A 27,598-nucleotide genomic window follows, 5' to 3' on the forward strand; every position below is an offset into this window, starting at 1 on the left:
CAGACATAAATGCAGTTTCAGTACAGGTGATCCTTATTTATTGTAAAAATACAAAACTTTAAAATCAGAGAAATATGTGTCTCAATTTGTATATTCGGGAACTCCTGCCTCTATTTAACAAGGACACTTGCAATAGGACTTTATTTTTAAAGATCATTTGGATGAGGAGATTGAGTGCACCCTTCATAGATTTGCAGATGACACTAAGTTGGGTAGCAGTGCTGTTCCACTGCAGGGAAGGCTCTGCAGAGGGACCTGGACAGGCTGGATCAACGGGCTGAGGCAAATCGCATGAGACTCCTGGCATGGTGATGTTCAGTCAAAGGTTGGACTCGATCATCTTGGAGGTCCTATCTAACCTCAGAGATTCTATGGTTCTATGATTCCATACTTAAATTAGTCTTAAATGGTAACAAATACTTCAATTTAAATTTATTGTAATGAAAAACTATATAGTCATTGTCTGGGAAGCTTTGTGTTGCTATTGTTTCTTTACCTTGGATCAAAAATTCTGAAGTAAGAAACATGTCATGCAAAGGAAGTCCTTCATGCAGTGATGCATCTGCAAAATTGAATTTATTAGTGATAACACTATACATGTTTTCTCTGCCTACATATATTTTGCACTTTTTGTATTTTATACTGTATTCTAAATTCTTTTAATCATAAAGGAAATTTGATTAAATTTGAAAGTTTACATAAAGCAAGTAATGAAAGCTTCATGTTTAAAAAAAAAACAAACTCATTTCCATTGTAAGGACCAAAGGAGTGTTAGAATTACTCTTCCATGAAAAAGAAATGATCATTACATAGATACCTTGTCTAATGCACCTGCACAGCTAGAATCTCTCGGCAGCATTTTTCTTGTTCAACCAAGAATCCCTTGAGCTCTGACTTCAGAGCCTTTACCTCATTTTTTTGCCTCCTGATAGACTTTCACTACCAGTGTGAATTAGTCATCTTCTGGAAACAACTTTCTCTGGTAAAGCAAAATGCAGTTTTACAGGACAGACCAGAAAATCTCATCTGGATGCTGGCAAATGAAGAAATCCGAGGAACCTGAATACTGGCCAGACTGCTAAGTATTTATTCATGTTACTTGAGAATATCAATCAATAATTAGGGTGCTACTGCCAAATTCTCTGCATATATGTAATTTTATGTCCTGAGCTCACAGGCACTCCCTTTTTCTGCACCAAAATTGCCTTGAGTCCAGGGAGTTCCCATCAGCCTAATGAAGGATACATCCTCTACTGGCCATGGTCATCACAGGTGTCAGAGGATCTATTTGCCTCCCATGGCTATCCCTGAAATTCTCATCAGAAAACAGCTGCTGCAAAATACTGTCCCTGAAACAGAACAGGGGCAGCAGATGGAGCAGGTTTGGGTTTTTTCTTACAGCTGCTTCTGAAATGCAGACTGGGTGTTATTACAGAAGATGTCCCAGGGCAAAGGACAGCCTGGTGGGGAAGGTATGTACAAGGAAGTGCTGTGAAAATAACACTGGACTGTGAGCTGAGTGTGTGATTGCTTCCCTGGGGAATATGTGGTGGTTTCACCTTGCCTGGAGCCCATAGTGTGGGAAGATTCCAGACTGGACAAGAGGGCCTCTGGGACCAGGGGCAGGACAGTGAATTCTCTAAAGTTATGCCCAAGAAGCAAGACTACATAGAATATTCTGCAGAGGTGCAAGCTCAGGCACAGTAGCATTTGGTCTTCTCAAATCAGTGTCATCTAAAAGACACTGTAAAGGAAAATAAAAGGACACTTAAAGGGAAATAATAATCTCACATATTTAGCAGCTGGGCCATGCAGAAACATTTCTAGTGTCAATAATTTCAGTGCAGCTGTCACCTCACCCAGCTTTTTCTGAGGCTGCCATAATGGCATATTACTGAGACTTTCCAAATAGACTTATCCAGTCTTTACATACATATACATCAAATATGCAAATCAGTATTTTTGAGGAAGGCCATGATGCCTTAAGTTTTAGCTTTCATATTTTTTCAGATTCTGTGCTGCCTAGGTGAGTAGCTCTGAGCTTCATATTAAGTGTTAATAATCTCTCTTCACAGGGTAATTAGACAAAACAATCTTTTTCCAGCTTGAGAACCAAGGACAACCCTTACAAGCTTCAGGCCCAAAAAGTATAAACAATGGTGGACTGAAGAGAGAAAACAAGAGGGATGGAACTTCATACCCTGAAGCTATAATTAATCTCAACATGCAAATTGACCAAAACTTATACAAGTGTAAAACCTCCTGACCAGTCGTCCACTTTGTGACCATTTTGGGTCCAGCTTGGGTGTAGCCCTGGCCAGGCTCTTGTACTGCCCAAGGTGTATCCATTAAGGCCTTTGAATAAATACCTACTTTATTCCTTTAGCTCTGCCTAGTCTCTGCTCCAGGTCAGCCTCTCAAGGCATCAGTTCTGGCAGGCCAGATGGGACAGCAAGTCATCTGGAAAACCCCCTGGACCAGAGCAACCCCCAGCTCTGCCCCACCCCCTGCACCTGCCAGCACTCCTGGGGAGCCCAGCTGTGGTCCAGAAGGTATCAGAGACCAAGACTATGCCCATTTCTGAGCTAACCTGTTTTTATTCTTATGGACAATGTTTGTGAAGGTCAGAGTATATGTCAGAAAAGTGGGACCTACAATCATGCTTGAATACTGCTTGAATTAGAGTCTCAGAAAGGTATGTTTTACATGGTGTAGGAAGAGGGTAAAATAAGGATATGTAATAAAAGGGTTATCTAGTAAAACAGGTTACTAACTGGCTGTCACTGTCTACAGAGTCTCTCCATCCCATAAGGGAACTTTCTGGTTTTGCATTGCTTTGAGATTACAGTTGGGACATTTTTAAAATGCATATAATTGCTGTCCTTCAAAAAATTTGTCTTTGGAAACTGTTTCCTAGCAACAATGTATTTATCATTCTCAGGCAAAAAAATGCCATCTTGCCATTCAGATACATTAATTGGGATTTTTTTTTTTAGACAAGGAAATAGCATTTACTCAATGCAACATTAAATTAGAGGGAACAGAATTAGGAAGAAATAATGGCAAACATGACTGTAAAAACAACAACCTAATAATATCTATTTGCGTAGATGGATTTTCGTGCCGGTGAAGCTGTTGCTGTTACAAAAAAACAGATAGTTCCCAGGTACATACAGCAAATAGCACATATAGCAACTGACTAGCATTCATTACTTTTAAAAAACAAGGAGGTAGAATAGGGTAATTGAATGACCTCTAACTCTGAAGATTTTTTTTTAATGGGAGTATACTTCATCTTCCTTTGTTAACATCAGCGGCGTGGCCTCTGCTTGTATCTGATGCACGTGAAGAGAAGAGCTGTGCATGTTACCAGCTGGTGACTGTAGGTCCTTAATTCCACTGATGGCAAACAGCACTCTCAGAGTACTATCAGGCATTTTGTCATCTTTTGCTTGGTGCTTGTAATGCATCTGTTTTAAAGCACTTTCTCAGCCTGAATTTCTGAGAAACTAAATGAATTAGAGTTTAAATATATTTAAGATTATTCTTCATGCTTTGTTAGTAAACAGTTGAAAGAGTTTCATCATGATGGTTTATTTTAAGTCAGACCATTTTACCCTTCTGATAACTGGGGGTGCTCAGCAGGATGGCTGTCCTAAGCAGTTCTTCAAAACTCTGCGTTTGAATACAGCTGAGGACAAATATTGCCTAAAGGTATAGTGGAAAGCAATTCAAATGCAAAATTATTACTCCTAGAATCAGTAACATGATAAGAGTGTTCATTCAGAAGTGTGTAGATAAGCAAAGTTTATTATGCTTTGGATTACACTTTCCTGTATATTGACACCAGATTAGATCCATATTACCTGAAATCATTTGATCTTAAGTGCTCAGCAGTATCATATTGGACTTCGTATTTCCTTTTTTTTTTTCCTGAGCATCCCTGTTTTTTAAGTGCTAAATGAGGCAAATGATTTAAGTGTGTAGGCACTGAAGGCAAAATACATTGTGGTACTACTGGGGAAAAGTAAATTAATTTTACATGAGAGGAAAAAATTCATTATTGGTGGAATAAAAAGTATTTTTACAAAAAAATTTTAATTACACAAATCACGGTTTAAAATATGTTCTCAGAATATTAGCTAGATTGCCACATAGATAATTAAGCACAAAAGGTTAAATAACTTTCATTTAACAGTGAAATTTTGTATTAAAAAATACTCACAAGTATTTTATCAACCTTATTTGTCATGGTACTTTTGATCAGGGAAGCAGGAAGGAAATTAAAGCAGGTGTCAGCTGTAAATTTTGAACCTGGAGAGTTGCGCTATCCCTGAGTTGTCCAACTGGGAAAAAAACATCAATAGAGGAAAATTATTTATGTTTAAACCAGACCAGCTTCTTAAAATCTGAAAAGTACTTGACAATAACAGTGAAAAAAACCTCTCCTTTCCCCACCTTGATGTTGAAGAAATAAATAATAGCAATAGTTTTCTGTGAAAAAGAGTCTATAGTGCTGCTTTTAGCATATCTTCCTAATTTTATGGAGAAGCAGCCATTCTCAAGCAAAAATCTATTTCATTAATAAGCTAGACACACTGATACTGCAAAGAGTTGAATGACTGACAGAGCTCGATGGAGTTTTTATTGCTTGAGTCTTATTCATGGTAGAGCTTTCATGAGTTATTTATTTTTCTTACTATTAGGAAAGCAGAAATAACAAGTGGCTGCAAGAGTAATATAATAGTATTTTGGTATAAATGGGTTGTCCCATGTCAACATGTCAGTGATATGAATTTCCACTCTCTGGAACCCTCAGTATCCCATTGGCAAGAAGCTGAATGTTGTTTAGGATGCATCCACTACCACTAGCAGAGAGGATCCTTCTGAAATATAATGAAAATCTCTCAGGATGAAATTCCCTTACGGACCAGAGCTAGTAATTACATGCCTTGAGGGCTAAAGATAGCTCTTTGACAGTATTATATGTGCTTCCTAGGATACTGGATATTTAATTCAATTTCTTGCAACAATTTAAACATAAACTAGCTGATTGGTCCCAGTAGACTGGAGGCTACGGTTTTAATCTGCAAAGCTCTCTTTCCCTCTCAGAGACAAAGCAAGAGCTAAATAGCTCATGCCAGACCAAGCTAGAATATGTAGAATTTCACAGGACTAGATTGGCTGGCTTTTCATGAAACAGTTATTGTCTTTTGGGAAAGTTTGTGTTTCTCTCATCACCTTCTGACTAGAGCAGTTCTTACCTCCAAATTAGAAAATAAGCTCATTTTTTTTAATCGTTATTGTGCTACGCAGAAAAAGTTGTGTGCACTTTTTTCACTTCACTGATAATTTTCTAACAAACTGAGTAATACACAGGACACATAAGCACCAAAACTTTGGCACGCTGTTTTTGCATAATGGTTGGGACTAAATTTTACAAACCATAAAAGCACCTGAAATACTAACATGTTAATAATCAAATCTGCAATAAACTTCATCAGAAGGATTTGCAGCTATCAGGTATTCAAAAGCCATCAGGTATTCAAAAGTCATCAGGCTTTTGAAAGACTGGTATTACAGCTGGCAAGAACTTCATTTTCATAGTGATGCTTTTCCAGCAGAAAAGAACTCTTATTACCCCGTTTTGAATTTTGCATGCCAAAACATATAGAGAGGAATACATGAAGAGAATTAACTTTCTCTGTATTTGGTCAAGAAGCTGTAGATAGTTTTTCTCTACATATGTGCTCAATTGAATTTAGTCCAGCTTTTGTCATTCCAACCTGGTTTATTTCAATATAGTCTTTCTTGAAATGACACATAGAAACCACATCATAATAAACATTGAATTTATTTGTTTGGGACCACTCTTGTACAATCTGTATTTATATCAAAAGGTGAGTGAAAATATTTCCTTTGAACTGCTCATTCAGTTTACACAGTTTTAAATATTTTGGGCTTAACACAATTTGATGTGCTTCTGCAGACACAGTAACACAAGCTGACTGAATGGTAGAATACAAACTGGTTGAAGGAAAAAACTGAGACCTACTTTAAAACACCTGGTAGATAGTTTTTAACGATAAATTACTGTTAGGAGTTGCTTTGCAATGATACAACGACCTTTTGTTCCCTACACATCTTGGCTGTGTAGAAAAAGAGACACCTAACCATCTTTCTTTAATAATAGAGTGCTAAGTTGAATTCTGGGCAATTAGAAGCAAATTTTGTGCATACACGCATATGGAAGACACGCTCTTATGCAGAAAAAGAGAAGCCCTTAGAAATATCAATTACTGCCTCCTTGAGAATAGAAATATCAATTAATATGTCTTAGGAAATTCTCTTTCTAAAGCTGAAATAAGTCGTCAGCAAAAGATAATAATGATGAGTAAATGTGAGGAAATAACTGCTGCAAAAAGTGAAATAAGACACATTTAAAAAGTGGTCAGGACAAATTGGAAGGTTGACTTGTTAAAGACTTCTTGGCTACAGACGCATTCATTAGCATTTATTTCAATGGACTTCACCACTAATGCAGGGCCCATGTATGTGCATGTACACACATGTGGGGCTGTGCATGCATTTGTATATATTTATATGTTTTATAGAAATATATATTTTTATATATATTTATATAGCTTTCTACACTGAGTAACATCCAATACAGGCCTCTGGCTCTGGAAACAGGGCCCAGCATAAAAATCTTTTACCAAAGCTGTGGATGAAGTTTTAATAAATACTGACACCTTTTATGGTTCAATTGGACTTTTTGTAGAGAGAGTAGGGATCCCATCCTCTTCACAATCTGGGAGATTTCAGTATACCCAGATCATACCCAGCTGATGGGCATCTTTGCTGGGACTCATCTGTTTGCAGCAACAGACAGCACTATGGGTTTTGAATGGTTTTAATATCATTTCATAATACAAGTGGTATATGAATGTTACAGAAAGAAAGGAATTCAGACAAGAGATTTATTAAAAACAATTAGTGACAGTATTAGAAACAGGACCTTTATACCCTGAGTAATTTCTCTCCAGTATTTGTATCAGAAAGCAACAAGTTTTCAAATCCCTTTTTAAATAAACTCTTCTAAATATCCCAAATTAAGCACTTGTGCAGTGCTGCACAACTGATTTTCTTACAGTTCAGGATTGATCTTCATTTGAACACTTTCATTCAAGTCTGAATGAATCCATGTTTAGAATCTGTAACTTATTCTCACATGGCTTGATTCTAACAATTTAATAGCATTAATAATTTACCTAAGTTAAATTATACAGCTAAATTTCCACAGTATTGTAGAATACTTTAATTTGTTACAAATTATTGCTTCTGCCTCCAGTAATATCAGCTGTTTATTGTTAACGAAAGATATTACTACATTAAGAAAGCAATTCATTTAGTTTCTTTTGTAAGTTTGCCATTAAAAAAATTACTAACTGGTATTAGAAACAATGAATCAGCATCATTTGACATAACCCACTGTCTCCTGTGAGTCAAGAGTTAAGTAATTTTCACTTCACTACCAAAATCTATGATTCTTCCAGAGAGCTCTCTACTGTTAACTCATATAATTAATTATATTTAGTGTTGAGGGAATTGCACCTGCATGCAACAGGCAAGGAAATATCATCCTTAAAACTTTAGCACTCTTACTTGAATATTCTTTCATGATGCTGTTGAAAGGGTTTGTATTTTCTACGCTATTTTTTCCCATCACTCTTTAATAAAAACCATGCTAGTAAATAGATCCCAGAGAGAATACTGCTACTATCTCTTCAGCTTTCTGGTAGATGTTAGTCCTTTGTTTACTCATGTGCTATGAATACCCAAGACCTACCTTCACTGATGATGACTTTTAAATGCTTTTCATAACACAGCACTTTTCTTTCTCCTCATATCTTACTTTTTTGGCTCTGCACATGGTAGACACATGCCAATCCCAGAGACAACTCTTCAACAGGTCTTTTGAACAACTTTTAAAAATATCCTTTTCCAAGTAATCCTGTGCTCCAAACTGCTATGCTACCAGACATATGCTGAGATGTGTATTGGTAACAGAGGCATGCTCTTTAGAAAATGAATAGCATTGTAGCCACAAGATTTAGAAGTTTATTTTGCCTATCAATGAGGAGAACCAGGGTCACATCATGTATGTGCTGTCTTCTTTTTTTCTCTGAAAGCCATAATTTTCAGATTTGCTAAAAAAAAAAATGCCTAGTTATACTTCATAATATCACTCCAGGACATTTCACCATTCCCTTTGTAAGAAGAGACTTGGTGATCTTAAAAATGTTCCTTAGTTATTTTTAAAAGTTCTTTTATTTTACTATAAAATGGCAAGAAAAGAAATAGAATATGAATATTTAATGATAAATATGACCTTGATCAATTTTTTTCTTTACACCCCTTGATGTAAGACTGCAGGCTCGCAATACTTTGCCAATGCACATTTAAGTACATTTACAATTAGTGATTTCTAATATGAAAGCTATTGGCTTCTTCAGTAGTACCTATTTGAAAAGATACATGAAGATTAAAATTTTTGAGAGCTTGAAAAAAGTCTGTTCAACACTGCTTGTGTACCCATGGGAAAGCCATCTATAGAATGTAAACCACCCTCATCACTCAAGCCCTTAACAGCTAATATGCTTCTCTGACACTGAAAAGCTGTGTTCACTTGCAAGTTATGGAAAAATAGTGAGGTAACAATGTGCAAGTGTTTTATCAGCAACCTGATGACACCCTTTGACTAGAGGCCAAGAAAAAGCACTTGGTGTATTCTAGGTGTATGGGGAAAGTAAAGGCAGGAAGCAGCTGAAGAGACACACCACTTGCTCACCAAAACCCAAACCCAGTGCCAAGAAGAGGATTGATCTAGTCAAAAATCCATGAGTAGAATAAATGAACTAGTCAACAAAGGTAACATGGCCTTATTATCACCTCTTTATAACCTATTTTTATAACATTGTCGCTGTGAAATGAATTTCTGATCTATTTTATATGGCACAAATGAGACACATAAAAAGGTTTACTTTTTGCTTTTAAAGATACTCAAGAATCTACTTAGTTTGTTTGAGACACATGATACTTTATCCCTAAAGAATCAATTTACAGCTCGAAAAAATATATTTGAGACAGAGAATATTTCAGTTGCTAACTACAGGCCTTGGAGCAAGCCCACAGATACACAAAAATGATAAAACCTTTGATAAATTCAAAAAGAAAGAATAAAAGTCCACAAGATTCAGCTGCATAAAACACTAAGATGTTCCAGTAAAGCTGAAAAAGACATGAAGCATTGTAAATCAACAAGTAGAAGGAGATTATAGCTGAGTCCAGGCAACAGCCTTCCATTGGCATTTCCCCAAAATGCCTCCATTTCCCAGGGAACACCAAGACACACTTAAGAAACCCTGGCAAGGCTGAATTACTTCTGCTCCTTGCAGCACAGACACTCCAGCTCGAGCTCATCTTCCTTCCCCTGTGTCTGTTTCCACGTGTCCCTTGTGGCGCGCAGCCCCGGCCCCCTATAAACAAGAGCTGCCCGCTGCCTGTTCAAGTGCCTGAATGCCTGCCTGCGCTCACGGCAGCAAAACCAGGCTGTTCCCAGCCAGGGAGCGGATCCCTGTTCCCGCAGGAGGCTCTCCTGAGCCCCTTCCCCCCACTGCGCACGCAGCCCTTCTCCTGCCCGCCCAGAACGCTCTTGGCACAGCAGAGCAGAAGCTGGCCAGCTCTGGGCTCAGCTCACCCCAAACACAGCCGCAGGAAGACACAGCGGCTGTTTTGCAGCCATGGCTCAGAGAGATGGGAAGGGTCCCCTGCCTCTGGTCTCGCTTGGTTGGGTTGCTGACTGGGTCTGAGGCAGGGGCTGCCCGATTCCTCGCCTGTGGGGAGAGCAGAGCCGCCGGAACCGCGCCCAGCGTGCAGGCACTGCCTGACAGCGCTGCGGTCGCTGGGACGGTCACGCCTCTGAGTCTCAGCCATTCCCTGCTGCTGCCGCTGCTTCTCCATTTGCTTTTAGGCACACCCAAAGCTCACTAGCAGGCCACGATGGTGTCTGGTTCTGCCCTCTTCCTGTCCCTGTGTAGGGATGGAGCATTGCTGTGCTTTCAGGAAGCTCTTTGTGAAACCTTCCGGCATTGCAAGCTCCTTTGCTCCCGGTGGATTCTTGCCATGGAATCCCTCACGGCTGGGTTCAGAGCATACTCAAGTTGGCCCTTCTAAAACCCAGGGTCCTTGTCCCCTTCAGCGTGCTCGGCACGACCTTTAATTCCACGCTGCTGTGCAACTGGAGCAGCAGGACAGGGACCTTTGCAGCCTGAGCTCCCCTTGTTCCTCTCTGTCCCTGCACAGAACACAGCGAGGAGGAGAATGGCAGCAGGGCCTGGTGTGTCCCCAGGCTCAGGTTTTGCACCGCTTCAGCTGCACGGAGACGCGGCTCAAGTGAAAAACCAAACTGTTTATTAAGGGAAAGCGAAGCAAAGGGTCGAGCAGGGAGACATAAAAAGGGAGTGGGCAGGGCCTGAAAGCTGGAGGGAGGGAGCTGCCAACAGGGAGAGAGATGGCAGGAGCTCCTGGAGCTTCCCACAGGCTCAGCTCTGAGCAGCAAGAGCTGTGCCTGGAGCTCCAGCTGGTCCATCCTGCTCTGCAGGTGCTCCCATCTTCAGTGGGAGCTGGAAATCGCCGATGGACGCCGATGGTACATCTGATCCAGCAGAGGAACGAAGTCCTGCAGATCTTCTCTCGAAGGCCAGCTGAATCAGGACGCTGATGCAGGATGGGCTCTCATCTTCCCTGAGGGCTTGGAGAGCTGGAAGAGAGAGGAAGGGAGCCAGGGTCAGAGGCCAGATTAGGGAATCTGAGGAAAGCCTCCTGCCAGGGCCATCCCAGCCGGCTCTTGCCATGGCTTCAGCCGGAAGGTGCCGGCCACGGATCCCCCACGTTTCCCTGAAAGGCTCTCCGGGATCTTCCCCTGCCGTCCCTCATCCACACAGGGAGCAGAGCCCTCCACAGCCCGGGCACGGATTGTAGCTCCAGGGCCGGGATTTGCAGCTGCCCCCGGCGGCCCCCGCTGCCACCGGCGTCCCCTGGCGGCCCTGACTCACCCTCGCTGAGGACCTGGAGCTCCTCCTTCTGCCCCTTCACGAGCACGCCGGCCAGCCCTGGGAAGACAGAGCCTGTGGCGGCCCCAGGCGGCACAGCTGCGCGCCACGGGCGCTGCCAGCCCTGGGGCCGCACGCCCTCCTCCCCGGACAGGGCTCCAGCCGGGCCCTGTCCCACCCCGCGTCCCGAGGGCACGGCTGCGGGAGGGCGGCAGCCGCGCCGAGGGTGGGCGGGGCTGCAGCGGCCCGGGCGTGGCTCCCGCTGCCGGGGCAGCAGCCGGGCCGGGGGCAGGGAGGGGCGCCGGGCTCACCGATGATCCTGACGGCCGCCCCTCGCACGGACCTCTGTGGGCTCTGCAGGCGCGGCAGGGCCCAGCGCAGGTGCTCGGCCGCTCGGCTCTCGTCCTGCAGCAGCTGCGGGGAGCGCCGGGAGGGAAGGCTCGGCGCGGGCTCTGCCCCTCGGCCGGGCGCTCCCCACGCCAGGCACCGGCCCAGCCGGCCCGCACGGCCCGGGCCAGCGAGCAGCGTGCGGGGCGCAGGCTGGTGGGCCCAGATGCTGCACCGGGCAGGGGCACAGCTGCCAGCCCCCTGCCCTGAGCACCGGGGGTAGGGGACTTCTCCAGCCTGCAGCTGGGGCTCCCGGGCTGTCCTTACCAGGCACTCGGCAAACTTCATCTGCTGCCCCTTCAGCAGCAGCTGCTCGAGATCCCTCCTCCTCAGGAAACGTGCCGCACGAAGCAGGGCTTTGCGAGAGGACTGGAGAATAGCAGAGAGTCGCAGGTGGCACCAGAGCCCAGGGCACGGCACCTGGGTCCCTGTGCCCAGGCCAGGGGAGGACTGGAGCCTGCGAGGCGCCAGGGCAAGAGGCGGCCGAGCCCCCTGCCAGGGATGTGGCAGCATCACACGAACCCTCACCTTGGCCACGTGCAGGTTCTCGTCGTGCCAGCGCAGGAAGAGAGGGAGCAGGCTCTGGCTCACGATTGTCGTGAGAGGATTTTCCCCCTCTTCCACTACCAGCTCCATCACCTTGCAGAAGAGCTGAATGGAGAGCAGCCGCACCTGGCTGTTGTCCTGCAAAGATAGGAAAAGTCCTAAGCACCAACTACTCCAGGCCCATTGGGGCAAAGGCCCAAAACTGCACAGGGCACAAAGTTTCCAGGCAGCGTCCAGTGCCCTTGGCTGGGGGCACAGAGCCTTACGTTCTCAAAGAGTGGCAGGAGGGACTCAGCCAGGTTCAGGAAGGTGGTGCTGGGTGGCTCGAGGTCTTTGTCCTGGAGCATATCCGTGAGCCCACAGAGGGTCATCCAGACCATCTCTGCATCTGCATCAGCCAGCTGCTCCACCAGGCGTTGATACAGGCCGCATATTCCTCCGGCCTGTGTGCAAGACGAGGCTGTGCTGTGAAGCCGTGACCAACCGCAGCACCACGGCTGCTTGGGCCACTTGGGCAGCTGAAGAGGGAGGCAAGAGAGCTGGGAGCAGCTGCCTCTGCTGCCAAAGCCCAGCCAAGCCCAAAGGTGTGCGCTCCCCAGCCCCACGCTGTCAGCACGGCTTCAGCCCGTGCCCCCTTCTCACCAGCGAGGGCTCCTTGCGGAGCACCGCGAGGCCTCTGAGCGCCAGGCGCAGCCTGTCCCTGCACTCGCTCGGCAGGTGCCTGGATAGCACCAACAGGGCGCTGGGACCGTGTATGCTCAAGTCCAGGCACTCCAGGAGCTGAAAGGCACAGGAGGGCGGTGTCAGGGGAGCCGGCTGGCAGGAGCCCAGAGCCGCACAGGGCCGGGCTTGGCAGCAGCGGCAGGCGCGGGCAGCGTCCCAGGCGGCTGCAGCTACGAGAGGCCAGAGAGCTGGGAGGCAGCTCAGCCAGGCAGCGCTGGCCATCAGGCTCACCTCCACAAAGAAGGCCAGGACAGGCAGATGCCAGCGTGGCTGCTTCTCGATGAGCAGGCTGAGCAGGTGCGAGGCCATGTAGGGACACAGGGATGTCAAGCCATGGCGCATCTCCCTGGCAGGGGAAAAAGGCACCAAGGCCCTGAGCCGGGTGGGCAAACGTCTCCCAGGAGCGGCTCATGGAGGTCTGATCTTTCCCCAGCACTCTGCGAGGGCACATGGGCCCCTTGGGAGGCGGCTGTTCCTGGGCACCCTCCTCTCCCAGCCTCTCCAGTCTGCTCGGCCCTCCCTTCGTGACAAGGCCCTCTCGCTTACAAGCCTGGGGACCGTGTGGGGCCCTGCGAGCACGGGGCACAAATGCTGGCAGTGGTGGCGGGGAGTAGGGGATCTCACCTGGCCAGCAGACCCGCTGCATAGTGCTGCGTGTTGGCACAGAGCAGCTTCTCCCAGACCTGCTTGTGCTCCAGAGCCACCAGCTTCTTGTCAATGCTCAGTCTGGAGAGCAGAGCCTTCGTGGTCTGCACTGCAAACCTGTGTGCGGAGCAAAGGCCGGGTCACGCTGGGAGCGCTGGCCCTGGCCACAAGGGCGTGGGAAGGACAGGGCGACTGGCACCTGTTGGGCTTGCTGGGAAGGCCGTGTTCCTTCCGGCACGCTCTCCAGAAGCTCTGGGTCTCAACGTCCTCTGGCGTCTGCTCTGTGGTGGTAACAATTTGCAGGAGCAGAGCCACGAACAGCTGGGGAGAGTGGAGCAGAATAGCATAGTGCCACTCAGACATGGGGGTGATCCTCCACAGCGCCAGAGTTGCCTGCAAGAGACAAAGCACACTGAGTCAGTGCCAGGGTATCCATGAGGCAGGGCCCAAGGGGAGATGCAGGGGGAGCACCCAGCCTGCTGCCCCTAGGCCAGCTTACAGCCCAGGCAGGGAGCTGCAGGGTGGGGAGAGCATGGAGAGCTGCTGGAGAGGCAACCTGGAGGGCGAGCATAGGCCAGCTCCAGAAACTCACAGCCAGGGCAAAGACGGCCTTGTTGTCCCCGCTGCAGGAGAACCCGCCGTACGCTGGCTGCTGCTCTATGGCGGAGAGCAGTGCTGGAAGCACCTCAGCTGCGGCTACTTCGGAGGTGCCGATGGCTCTCCACATCAGCGCGGCGGCTCTGTGGGAGCAGAGCTGTGCGTCAGTACCGTGCCCCGTGCAGCTGCGTGGGGCCGGGAGGGAGCATGGCAGCAGGCTCAGGAAACAGAGGGGCCTGAGGGTCCCGGTGCTCTCCGCCTGTCTGGCAGACCCCGCTGGAAAGGCTGTACAGGGCGAGCGGCCCTACGGGCCCGTGAGCACCGAGCTCTCGAGGCAGTTGTGCCCCGTACCCATCACACGTTGGGGCACAGCGCAGGAGGCTCATCACCACGTGGGCAGGGTGTTCTTCGGTCAGGCTGAGGATTTCCATTTGCAGCCCGGCGTCCACGGTGATACAGGTAGTGAGTCTCTGAAGGATGTCACTCACCGCGGCTAGCACCTGGAGGAAGCGGCATGGAGAAGACTTGGAATGCTGCCCAAGGGAGCAACTTCCCCAGCTTCCCCCAAGAAGTGCTTGCCTTCCCTGCCCACTGGGATGGGGCAGAGGGGGCCCAGTGCACATGGCCTGAGGGGCTGCGTGATCCTGGGAGGCCTTCAGCCCTGGCCCCAGGCTGCTTACATGCTGTGGAGAAGAAACACCCATCTGGAAAAACTCCAGAGTGGGCCCAGGACTCACATTCAGCATGGGCATGGCCTCAGTCTCTGGGATGCCCTCGAGGTGGGTGTAAGTGGTGGCCATGCCCTCCGCCAGGGCCATGTCAGCCTCCGCCCAGCCCTCAGCCGTTTCCGACTCCGAGACGTCTGTGAACTCTGAGGATGCTGTGCTGGCAGCATCCTCTGCCCGCAGCTCGCTGGGCCCGGAGTCGGGCTCGGCCGTGCCCTCGGTGGTGGGGCCGCTGGTCTTTCTGCGCCGAAGGCGCAGGAACTTCCTCAGTGTCTGCAGCAGAAGGAAGGGGCGGGAAGAGAGGGACGTTACATGGTCTGCTCCGAGCGTGGAGCCAGGCCGAGCAGTGCCAGGAGGCCCGGCTCAGGTGGGGATGGCCGCAGGTACCTGGCCTGCTCTGCGGAAGCTGCCACGAGGGGTGTCCTGCACTTGAGCCTGCTCCTTGGCTGCATCTGGCGAAGAGTGAGCGCACAGCCAGAGCTGAGGCATCGTGGGAGAGGCCGGAGAACACAGCCCAGCCCTGCACTCCCCCAGCAGGGACAGCCCCCTGGGTGTCCAAGGGATGGAGCACGGCCATCGGGGGGCAGGCCCGGCCCCTGTCCCATCCCGTCCTTGGGTATGTCCACAGGGATGGGATGGGATGGGATGGGATGGGATGGGATGGGATGGGATGGGATGGGATGGGATGGGATGGGATGGGATGGGATGGGATGGGATGGGATGGGATGGGATGGGATGGGGCCAGGCCGGCCTCAGGCACCGGCCCTGCTGCCCGGCTCTGCCACTCACCGTCCTGCAGCGGCCGCAACTGCTCCGGCTCTGCAGGCTGCTGCACTGGGGCAGCTGCAGGGCCATTCCTTTTCTTCCCCCAAAGCCCCTTGAACAGGCTGAGCATTCTGCCTGCCATCCTGCTGTCTGACCTCGAGGGCACCTTCGACACAGATGCCTCAGCAAGGTCAGAGTCAGCAAGTGCTGCAGTCGTGCCTTGCAGGCACCTGCAACAGAGGGGCCTCAGGAAGGCTACAGGACAGCAAGTCCTGAACTCGGTTCTCGAGGGCTCCTGCCACAATCACAGGAGACTCCTCGCGCGTGACCGAGGTCGCCAAGTCCCACGGCCTGGCCACGAGGGCACTGGCCGCAGGGCTGGGATGTGCCTCGGAAAAGCTCCGAGTCCCTGAATCCCGAGGTCTGGCCGTGAGGCCAGCCGCAGGAGGAATGCCTCGGAAAAGCTCCGGGTCAGCAACGAACAAGCAGGCTGTGGGGGGACGCCTCACAGCACCGCTCTGTCACGTCCTGTCCCGTCGCACGCACCGAGCACTCTGGCGTGGCCGTGGTGCTGCCAGCGCCTATGTCAGCGCGTGTCACAAAGGGCTGCTCAGACACGCTGTCCCTTTTGGTGACACCGTGAACCTTCTTCTCCGTGTCACAAAGGGACACGCTGCCACGTGCCCCGGAGCCACCCCCTCCCCACCCAAGGTGCCCCCAGTTCGAAGGAATCCGTTGTCCCAAGTGTCCAACATAGCCCAGGACACACCAAGACCCACCAAGTGCTCAGGGAAGGGCTCTCCACAGTGCCCGGCCCGCACAGCCCAGCTGGGTGCCGGCCCTGGAGCAGAGCAGCTTCCAGCAAGCAAGAGGCAAACGCATCTTGCCAAGAGTTAAAACACACCAAATAGGGAAGATGGCATTATTGTGTGCATAAAGGCCTTTGAATTCACAGCTCTCAGAGAGATATTAGGGGATCTCGGCTGGACAGAGATGATCCAGATCTGTTCTGTGCTCAAAGGCGAGGAACACACCCTGCCGCTGGTGCTTGGCGGGGTCTCCGCAGGCCCAGGCAGATGCCAAAGCTGCTCTTCACAGCCTTCTCCCTTCCACGCCCCTCTGCCAAGTGCGAGGTGCCTCAAGGACAGAAAGGAGCGCAGGGAGCCAAAGGGAGATGGGTCACTACCTCACTGGGGGCTCCTGGGGAAGCACTTGGCTTGAGAAGCAAGCCCCTCTCTTCCAATGGCATTTCCCAAAATGCCTCCATTTCACAGGGAACACCAAGACACACTTAAGAAACCCTGGCAAGGCTGAATTACTTCTGCTCCTTGCAGCACAGACACTCCAGCTCGAGCTCATCTTCCTTCCCCTGTGTCTGTTTCCACGTGTCCCTTGTGGCGCGCAACCCCGGCCCCCTATAAACAAGAGCTGCCCGCTGCCTGTTCAAGTGCCTGAATGCCTGCCTGCGCTCACGGCAGCAAAACCAGGCTGTTCCCAGCCAGGGAGCGGAGCCCTGTTCCCGCAGGAGGCTCTCCTGAGCCCCTTCCCCCCACTGCGCACGCAGCCCTTCTCCTGCATGCCCAGAACGCTCTTGGCACAGCAGAGCAGAAGCTGGCCAGCTCTGGGCTCAGCTCACCCCAAACACAGCCGCAGGAAGACACAGCGGCTGTTTTGCAGCCATGGCTCAGAGAGATGGGAAGGGTCCCCTGCCTCTGGTCTCGCTTGGTTGGGTTGCTGAGTGGGTCTGAGGCAGGGGCTGCCCGATTCCTCGCCTGTGGGGAGAGCAGAGCCGCCGGAACCGCGCCCAGCGTGCAGGCACTGCCTGACAGCGCTGCGGCCGCTGGGACGGTCACGCCTCTGAGTCTCAGCCATTCCCTGCTGCTGCCGCTGCTTCTCCATTTGCTTTTAGGCACACCCAAAGCTCACTACCAGGCCACGATGGTGTCTGGTTCTGCCCTCTTCCTGTCCCTGTCTAGGGATGGAGCATTGCTCTGCTTTCTTGGAGATCTTTGTGGAAACTTCCGGCATTGTTCTAGACATAAATTTTAAAGAAGAGAAACCCCTCACTTTTAATTTTTTGCCGGAATCGAAGTTAACAATAAAGGGTTTCTTTCCTTTGATATTCGAATGAAGAAAACCTAAAAATATTAAAAGAAATATTATAAAATTTGTTTTTTCACAGAAATATGAAAACATAGTAGCAAAAAAGCAATTATGAAATATTATTCTTGATCTATTATGAGAATGTTCTTTTATTCCCAATATATATTCACATTGTCTGCTTTTTAATATGGTCTTGTCTTACTAAATTTCCCTTTTTATTTTGAAAAAAATTTTTTTAAAGCACAGTCTGTTTAGAAATAAAAGGACTATTTATGTTTTTATTTAAAACCAATGTTTCTGTTTAATATTGGGATGGAGAAACTCAGTTCACAAGCATTTGGATTCATTCAGCATCTAAATTTCCGATCTCATGCTATAGAAAATAAATTTGAGTCCTTGATGCCCCTAAATGCATTGTAGATTATATACAGAGAGATCTTTAACAAAAAGTTTTTTATTAAAAATAACCATATGAGTGAAAATGCAGGATTGTCTTTGCTGAAAATAGAAAATATTTATGGCAGTACTCTTCAAAATAAACCAATGTAAGTAGGAATGCGGGATGTTTTATGCCGAAACAGTGGCTAGGTGCTGGAAAAGCGATGTGCTTGTTCTGGAAATGCTGTATTTACTAACACTACTAAGAAAGGAAATTCCTATTAAAATGTTACCTAAGAAAATTCAGGTAATTCTCTAAAAACTTTTAGACTTTAGATTAATATTAGAACTCTGTCAAAAAAGAAGTTGAAAATATGTTTTTTTAAGAAAAAATAGTCTATCAAATTGTTTTTATTGGAAAAGTTCAATTACCAATTCTGTGGGAATCTGTAAAAAAGGGTTAAATTTGTAGAGGCTGTTAATTGTGTATTTTGCACACTTCTCATGGAATAGCTGATACATGGTAACCTGTTAGCATGCCTAAACTCTTGTACCTAATACTTACTGCACGATTCATTAGTTTTATTACTGTGTGAAAGTATTTAGTTCATTCCAGTTAGTGCTTATACATGAATAATGTAAGAACTTCAAGTGGATTATATGGGAGAAACAAATTTTCGATCATATGCACTATGAGACAAGCAGAATGTTTGACCTAGGATGGAGAGATGTTCTATCACACAGACATACATTATTATTATTGGTGATCTAGAGTACATGAGATCTTTATTGCACTGCTGGCATCTGTTTTATCATCACATTATTATTTTTTAATCTTCTTACTACAGCAGGTCTTTGTTCCACAACGTTTATCAAGGGAAGGTGAAAACCTCCATGTACCGTATCATTCCAAGAGCTCTCTTTAACTGAAATGGGAACAGACAGAACATTGAGTCAATGGAGGATCAGAGGAGATCCTTCACCTGTGAAACTTTGTTAGGTGAGAGGCTTCTTCATAATTAAAAAGCAAACTGTTTGCCATGAGAGATTATACCAGTTTTTCATTTGATAATTAGGTTAATGCAAAGCCTGAACAGTAATACAGAAAACAACTGTAATGGATTTTGAAGGCACAATTACTTTGGTCAGCCACTAAATGGATTGAAAGAAACAAGGGAGATTTTTAAGATGCTCAAAGCAGAATCAGGGCAGGGACACATTCGCCTTTTTATTTTAACCAAGAACAAAACTTGGACTATAGGGCTGTTTTTTCACACCTTTGAAGAAAGGGACATTCTGAATTTAAGGTTATTAATGATCATAATTATGTAGTTAGAACATAAACAGCTAAGCTATGGTATGCACAGGATACACTTATTTGGTTTACTGAATGCTTCTGCTGCAAGAAAAGACTCAAATATTCCTACTTATTTCAGAATTTCTGAAACATTTAAATCAGTAGTGGTTTTCATTCATTTTACAAAAAAATATTTCTTCATTCCTTGTAACAGTGGCAGAGAAATTCTGCTTAGAAAGTTCCAGGATTCAGCTGAGAGCTCTGGAGTCTGGTATTTGCCATAGGCTTGCTTCCAAGCCAGGTTCTCACTGGTTTTAGAGAGGTAAAGAGGAGAGGCATACTATCCATTGAGGTAACAAATGATGGCAGAAGCTCTTTTCTAGGCATGAAAGCAATCCCTGACCTTACCAAAGTTTCAGGAAGAGTTCATAAATAAACAAACCCAACAAATTAGTTTATTTCATACAGTTCTTTCAGTCCTGTTTCAGGTATACTTTTAAGTTGAAAGTATTAAAATTTCTACAAAAACTATTAATACAGTCTGTCTTGTAGATGCTACCACTCTGATTATATATTTTTTCACAATTTCTAATATATATTACAAAATTCTTCATTCATCTTTTCCAGGCTCTGTCATCTTAAATTGCTTTATAGGTCAGCAATTTAAAACTGAATATATATGTGAGTATATGTGCTTGGATTCATGTCTGTTGGAGGCTGAGGTCAGCAAAGGTTGTTGCTGACATCCCTATACTACACACAATCTGTGGGGGATGTGAGAGTTACATCTGAGCACCGAAAGGGACGATGAAAAAAACTACCTGAAGCATCATCACTGAGAAACATTGCAGAGCAGGATGGTACAGTACTGATGATACTCTGCTTTCTTATTTGTTCTATAATTTTTAAGATGAAACTCTTCATCTCAGGAATTGATGTAAGTGTTACAGCCTACTTCTTGCATAGCCACTCCTTCCATCTAAGTAATTAACTTCTCAGAAACATAAGCCTGAATCATCCTCAATCTTAGCACAGAGTAGATTCAGCAAAATATGGTCCCTGATGTTTGTTGTCCCAGACCACACTGCAGGAACCTGGGAACACATTCCAGCTCTCTGAAGGACAGATCATGGCTTAAGCATCTCCACATCTAAGTCTTGGCAATCTGTCCTCATGTCTTCAAATACCACTTTGAAGTAAACTCCGGCCCAAGAGCAGAGCAGAAATCTTAAGTCCACTGCAGGACTGAAAACACCCTGAGCCAAAAAGAAAGAGGATAATTTTCTGTTCTGACACCATGGACACAGATCCTCTCCATGGTCTGGGCCATGCTTGTGTTCTTCCTGGATATGTGATCTCTTCAAAGCTGAGTGTGTTTGCAGAGGATACTCCTGGATTTCACCCCAGCTGGCAGCAGGGCCACCATGAGCAACTGGTTCCATTTTTGTGCAAGAGCACCCAGCATTTATGCTTCCACTAAAATTACAGCCTGGGCAAGAGTTGGGTGTTACATGCCTGTCACTGTGCTTTTCTTTCCAGTAGGCCTGCATGCTGCAAAAAAAAGAAAAGTTAGTTAATTATTGAGTGACAGTTTGATGATATTTCTGCAAATAGTTTTTAAAAATTCACCTAGGTCTGGGTTATTTTCTCACAGATAATTGCTGTAGTTATAAGCCTTTGTCAGCTGCCAAATGTGGCCAAAGCAACCACCAGTCTCATCAGAGCACAATTCACTGACACAAATCCAAGCATCTGCAAATATTCTGCAGTCTTGGTTCTAGATGCCACTGTTCATCTGTGATGTCTTATCTTTAAGGATTATAACACACTCCTTGGAAAATTGCAGTCAAAGAAGAAAAAAGTAATTGAATATGCTGTTTTTGAAGCACTGGAACTGAAGACAGCTCTGGGCTAGCATCTTCCCCCCAACAAGAACTTCCACTCTTGAAAGTCTCTCTTGCCTTTTTTTTTCTGGTTTGATGTCGTAAATCAGACACCCAAGAGACAGAGAGGAACTAGGACAGACTCTTCAAATGCAACAAACAGAGCAAATGTAGCTGGGTGGCTCAATGGCAATTCTCAGTGCCCCACAGATTAGAGAGCAACACATTTTCTGCACTGGCACAGAGAGGACGGGAAGGGGGGAGCTGGGGGGAAAAAATAAATAAATATCTATCTGTAATTCCTTTTCGTTCAGCTGAAGATGTTGCCATGGGAACTCCCAGCAGAGGAGATGGAGCGCTGGACCTGACAGTTTCTGGGAGCTGGTTCAGGAACGGCTGAATCATTTCCTGTGGTATGCAAAAAGAGGAGAAAAATATAAAAAAATGTTTTATTTGCTTTTATCCATAGCAAAACTCAAAGCTGTAAGTTATCAGCTTTGCCTGCCATAATATCTATTATCTTCATTCATTATTACTAAACCACTGTCTCTGGAAGAAAAATGGAGTGGAAAAATCAGTGGACAGCAACTGAAAGGTTTTATGCTGCTGCTCATTCTCTACATACTGAGAGTGATTTTTGAACAGTAAATATTGGTATTCCTGAGAACTGGCACATGGTCCTGCTATGGTAGTTGTTAGATTGCCTGTCAGATGATTTGAAACTGTATGGTTCATATAGTACAACCTGTCAGAAATGAACATGTACATATTTTCTGAGTAATGAGGGGAAAAAGCTTATCATTGTTCCTAGGGATATTCTGTAGTGGTACACAAGCTCTGAATACAATCCAATTAAAAAGGCAAACAGCAGTACACTTTTTTGTGGTTCAAAAAGCATTCTTACCTTTCTGTGTGTATTAAGTGTGAGCAGAAGACTTGAAATAATTAATTCATAAGATTAATGGGAGACGGAGCCTCTAACCATTAATACCAAACATTGTATTAGCCCAGCCAGGCTTCAAAGTAAATTAAATATGTAATGTAAAAATTGCTTTGGTGAAAACTAGCAAGAAAGCTTGACACTGAATGTGATAACTGAAATCAGCTGAATTCTGGAGAATAGGCTACCTAAACATATTCTAAGGGCAGAAAAGTTCTGGTAATTTTGTAGAAGACCCAATGATATCCTCACTACAAAGACAGAGAAACTGTTCACTTACATGTTTAACCTGAGTCTTCTTAATCTCCATCAGATTAATTTTAAAATATAGAAGAATCACTTCAGAAAAATACAAAAGATTTTGTCAGAGACTCTTTCACCTGGTGACTTCTCAATGCTAACAGTTAATATGGCCTAATAAAAAGATATTTATTGTTATATCTCTAATTAGTCTGTTGCTATTAATAATCTGCTGGTAGATTTTGAAATTTCATCCTTTTGCATAGGATGGTCTCTAATATTTGAGTTCTAAAAGTTCAAAAGCTCTTGTAAGGATCTGAGAAAATTATAAATACAACTCTCACTTTTTCCTATTAACTACTATAAGAAGTGGGCAGGAATCCTGGATATATAACAGTATATCCTGGGATAGTTACTTATATTCCAGAAAAAGAACTTGTAAGAAAAACATGTGAGAAATTTCAGTATTTGTATTTTCCTTTTCCTTTTCCTTTTTTTACTTCTCCGATTGTCACAGAGCAGACAGGAGGTGTAAATAATTCCCTAGTGGAAAGAAATTACTTTGCCATGGTATTTATCAGTTTTCTTTAGCTCAAAGTTCATTAGCATCAATTGCTGTCCTAGGAATGACTGCTATGGAAGTATTCAACCTATCCTCTGTCTTCAAGGGATCCATTATGCTGCTGCTTAATTAATTTGGTACCTTTTCCTAAACCCAAATTAAAACAGGAGCTCAAGCATGAAAAAACCCTCATGTGAGGAGCAACAGTGTAAATAGTTGACTCTGAATTCTCAAACTCATCTTTCCATACCCCACAAATGAATGCAGAGAGTTTATTTCCCATATATATACAACTTAGAAATTTTAAAAGGAAATCTCTACTCCTCAGCTGCAGTACAGACATTGAACTTAATATTTCTCCTCCATTTTTGGGCATTTTTATATATAGATATGTTTTAATTTATTGCTTTTGTAACATTAACTGCTAGTCTTGAACAGGAAAAGTAGCAAAGAGAAACTGCATTTCACATTGACACGTCTTTTAAAATGTCATGTGACTGCCAAATCACAGAACTGTAGAATGGTTTGGGTTGAAAGGGAACAGTGAAGATCATCTAGTTCCAATCCCCCTGCCATGGGCAGGAACTGTCAACTATACCAGGTTTCTCAGAGCCCCATCCAACCTAGCCTTGGACTCTTCCAGGGATGGGGCTTCCACAACTTCTCTGGGCAACAAGTTTCAGTGCCTCACCACCCTCACAGGGAAAAAATCTAAACCTATCCTCTTTCAGTCTGACACCATTCTCCCCTGACCTGTCGCTACATGCTCTTGTGAATTGTCTCACCCCCTCTTTCCTGTAAGCTCCCTTTCAGGTACTGAAAGGTCACAATAAGGTCACCTTGAAGCCTTTTCTTTTCCAGGCTGAACAATCGCACGTCTCCCAGCCTTTTCTCATAGGAGAGGTGCTCCATCTCTCTCATCAGCTTGGTGGCCCTCCTCTAACAGCTCCATGTTCTTCCTGTGCTGGGCCCCCAGAGCTGGCTGCAGCACTGCAGGTGGGCTCTCACCAGAGCAGAGCAGAGCAGAGCAGAGCAGAGCAGAGCAGAGGGGCTGAATCCCCTCCCTCCCCTGCTGCCCACGGGGCTCTGGATGCAGCCCAGGACACCTTTGGCTCCTGGGCTGTGAGTGCTCATGGCAGGGTCATGTCCAGCCTCTCAACCACAAGCATCACCAAATCCTCCCTGTCAGGGCTGCTCTGGATCTGTTCATCCCCCAGACCCCAGCCCCTGTTGATACTGGGGTTTGTCCCAGCTCAGGTGCAGGACTCTGTATTTGGTTTTTTTAAACTGTATGAAATTCCCGAAGGTCTACGTCTCGAGCCTGTCCAGGTCCCTTTGGATGGCATCCTTCAGGAGTGTCATCTGCACTATTTAGCTTGGTGTCATTGGCAAATTTTTTGAGGGTGCACTCAATCCCTCTGTCTATGTCATTAATGAAGATATTAAATATCACTGGTGCCAATACAGACCCCTGAGGGACACAAGGTATCAAGAACAACAGTTGGGATAATTTTGAGTTGCAAGATAGATGCTTGCCATTTGGTAGCCTCAAAGGAAATCTTTCTACATAGTATTATTACTGCAAAATTTAAAAGAAAGGTAATAAATGAAAACCAGAGGAAATAAAAAGGAAAAAAGGAATGCCTACCACATTCAGAATTTATAGACTGATATTTTGATACTTAAACTGGCCTACCAATATCAGAGTTGTGTAATGGTCACAACTCCACAAACACAGAGGCCACCATGTAAAGACCAGTGTTTGAAAATGAACCAAACCTTCAAATTTTTCACAGAGGTGGCAAAATATATCTACAAAATATCAATTGCATGTCATATCCTACTTGAGTGCAACTGTAAGCTTATGACAGTATGTAATTACTATCATCCACTATCTATCCATATTATTTCCAATTAAATATGAGTTTGGTTGTTTGAGAGCTTGATTGATGTAAACAAAAAGATAGGTACCCAATCTTACATGTTTATTTTCATTCCATAAGCAGGCAAATTTCACTTTATGAGCAATGATCTCATGCTCCCACATGCAGTTTCATTATTCTCCCTCGCATTGTGTCAGACCTTCCAGACAGAGGTATTTATTAGACCTACATGAAGGAATTGATGCAGACTACCATCAAAACAGAATAAATCATATCTACCTGTAATAGTCTCAATAAGTACCATTTTGAATTCTTCCTAAATAAATGAATCTATATGGGAAACACAGTGTTTCATTCTATATGTAGCAATAGTTGTTTATGAGTATTTCACAGTAGTAACAGGAAAAGAGTTACATAACCTTCCATAGAAAGCTTCAATATTTACAGAAACAGCTTTAACATTACCTGTATGATGGATTTTAAAAAAGAAAAGAGCTGTTTCTAAGTAAAAGAGAACACCTTTGAATTATTAAAGGGAGAGGTTTGACTCAAGTGTCTTTTGTCTTTTGTCTTTGTACTGAGTCAGAGGAGCATTTACCTCACCCAAATCTCCAGCATCAGAGAGAGCTTTTAACAGTGGCAGTTATTTATTGTGAGGAAGTTTCTTTAACAGTTTTTAGCTAAAGAACAGTGCTGCACTGAGCAGAAACTGAAAAATTTTCTCTTCACTTGAGAAATCTAGTATTTTGCTTTCATTTCTGTCTCCCTCCACTGTTATTCTTACATTACCTAATAAATAATAGACAACAACCTTATGAATTACTGACTGCACAATTGTTGTCTCTTTTGTACTGATACTTTTCATCTAATGAAGTTCTGACTTTTACAATTTGCCACTAGTTGTAAGAAATATTTTTAGTTCAAGGCTAATTTTAGAGATAAAAGTTTAACTTCATTCTTTATAAGAACCAGAAAAAGGAAAGCAAGATGTGGAAAATTATTTGAATTTATGTGGTTTTCAAAAGATTTAGACATTTCAAATTAAACATACCTACAAAATATATAAATGGGAGAAAAAAAGGAAATGAACAAATGTCAATTGCATGTGTTTTAATAACGTTATTGTAGTTTCCCTGATTTAGTAATTTTGGATCTACAACAGTCCCCAAAGTGATCATTATTGTAGCTATAAAGTTGGTGCTGTAATAGACAAAAGGTATGGAAAAATAAAATATTTAACACTTAAACATAAACAAATGCAAAATACATATAAATGACTTTTGAAAATACAGTTAATAAAATATAGGAATTTAAATCAATATATTTTGGCCTCTTTGTCTGCTCTGCTGATGGCAGAGCCTTCAGTTATAGGATCACTAATTTTTTTACAGTTTCTCATATAACACTGAAATCTGTTTCACAAAATGCAAGCTTTTATATTTGTAATGGGCTCATATTTTTGTCCTTAAAACTGATAGTTAATTTTATTCAACATAATTTTCTTTCATTAATCATAAACAGAAATTCATATTTGACACTTCTCCATTCAGGTTTCCTGAATTAAGAATTCCATAATCTACAAGCCAAGACTTTTCTGGTATGGAAAATAAGTCTGTCACAAATGAGATGATACACAGCTCATAACAGATTTTTCCATCAATTCTGTCAGACTAAAATATTTCATTTAATGACCAAGCACCAGATTTTAATATAGAGAGGCTGTAATTGGTTCTAAATTTCTGAATCACACATTGATTCAGTTTAGTTTAAAGACCTGTCTTAATGTGTGCTGCTGAATCGTTCTTATATAAATTGTGACATTAAAGCAGCTATTCATTGTAAAGCGCAATCAGAAATGCACTTTTTAGGTAAGAATAACAAGTGCACTTCCTAGGAGTGCCATGTCACAATGCTCCGTAAAAGAAACACTTTGAGCTTAGAAGAAAGGACTTTAGAAGAACAAAAACGGAGGAAAAAAAAAAGCAAAAGGAAATGCAGTGGCATCAGTATGGGGTTGATGATTCAGTCTGCATCTGTTTCTTGATGAGACTTAGATGGGCTTGCCCTTAGTCATCAGAATTTGGGTGAAAAGGAAAAAACTGGCTGGTCAGTTTGCAAAATTTCCCTGTGATTGCTACTGAAATGTCTACTTCTAGAGGCTGTGTTTGAGTCAAGAACTTTTAGGCTCCCAGCAGCAATAGGTAAACATGAAGCTAGATTTTTATTTGTGAGCTTACCCAGTCATATCTAATCAAGCATAAATACCAGGAGAATAGTGTTTGTGTGAGCAAACACTTTAATAAGCTTATTTGATTTTGAGATCAGATAGGTAAGTGAAGGTCAGAATGAAAAGCAGGACTTCGGAGGAAAAATTTTTTGGTAAGTTTTCTCAGGATCTACTAGATCTTTTGTAGATGTTTGTGCCTTTTTCCATGCTGCAATCAGGTCTGATTCTAGAATGTTCTCAACCCCACAGAATTCAGATTTATATTAAGGAAAAATGCACTTATTAATGTAAAAAACATGTTATATCTCCCCCTTCTCTTGTTCATCTTCACTCATTTCATGCTTTTGTTTCAATAATGATCATGTAAAAAGTCTCTCCATTTACAACTGATCCTGGGTTCGGTTGGGTAGCGTTAATGTCCTTCAGAGAAGCCCATAGGCAGCTGTATTTTGGCTTTGTGCCTAAAACAGTGCTGAAAATACACCAGTTAAGAGCTCTGGCTGTTGCTGAACTGCGCTCGTGCAGCATCGAGGTCTTCCCTTTCTGCCACACTGCCCTCCACATGAGTAGGCTGGGAGTGGGA

The sequence above is a fragment of the Haemorhous mexicanus genome, chromosome 4 (genome assembly GCF_027477595.1).
Source record: "Haemorhous mexicanus isolate bHaeMex1 chromosome 4, bHaeMex1.pri, whole genome shotgun sequence".
In the NCBI taxonomy this organism is placed as follows: Eukaryota; Metazoa; Chordata; class Aves; order Passeriformes; family Fringillidae; genus Haemorhous; species Haemorhous mexicanus.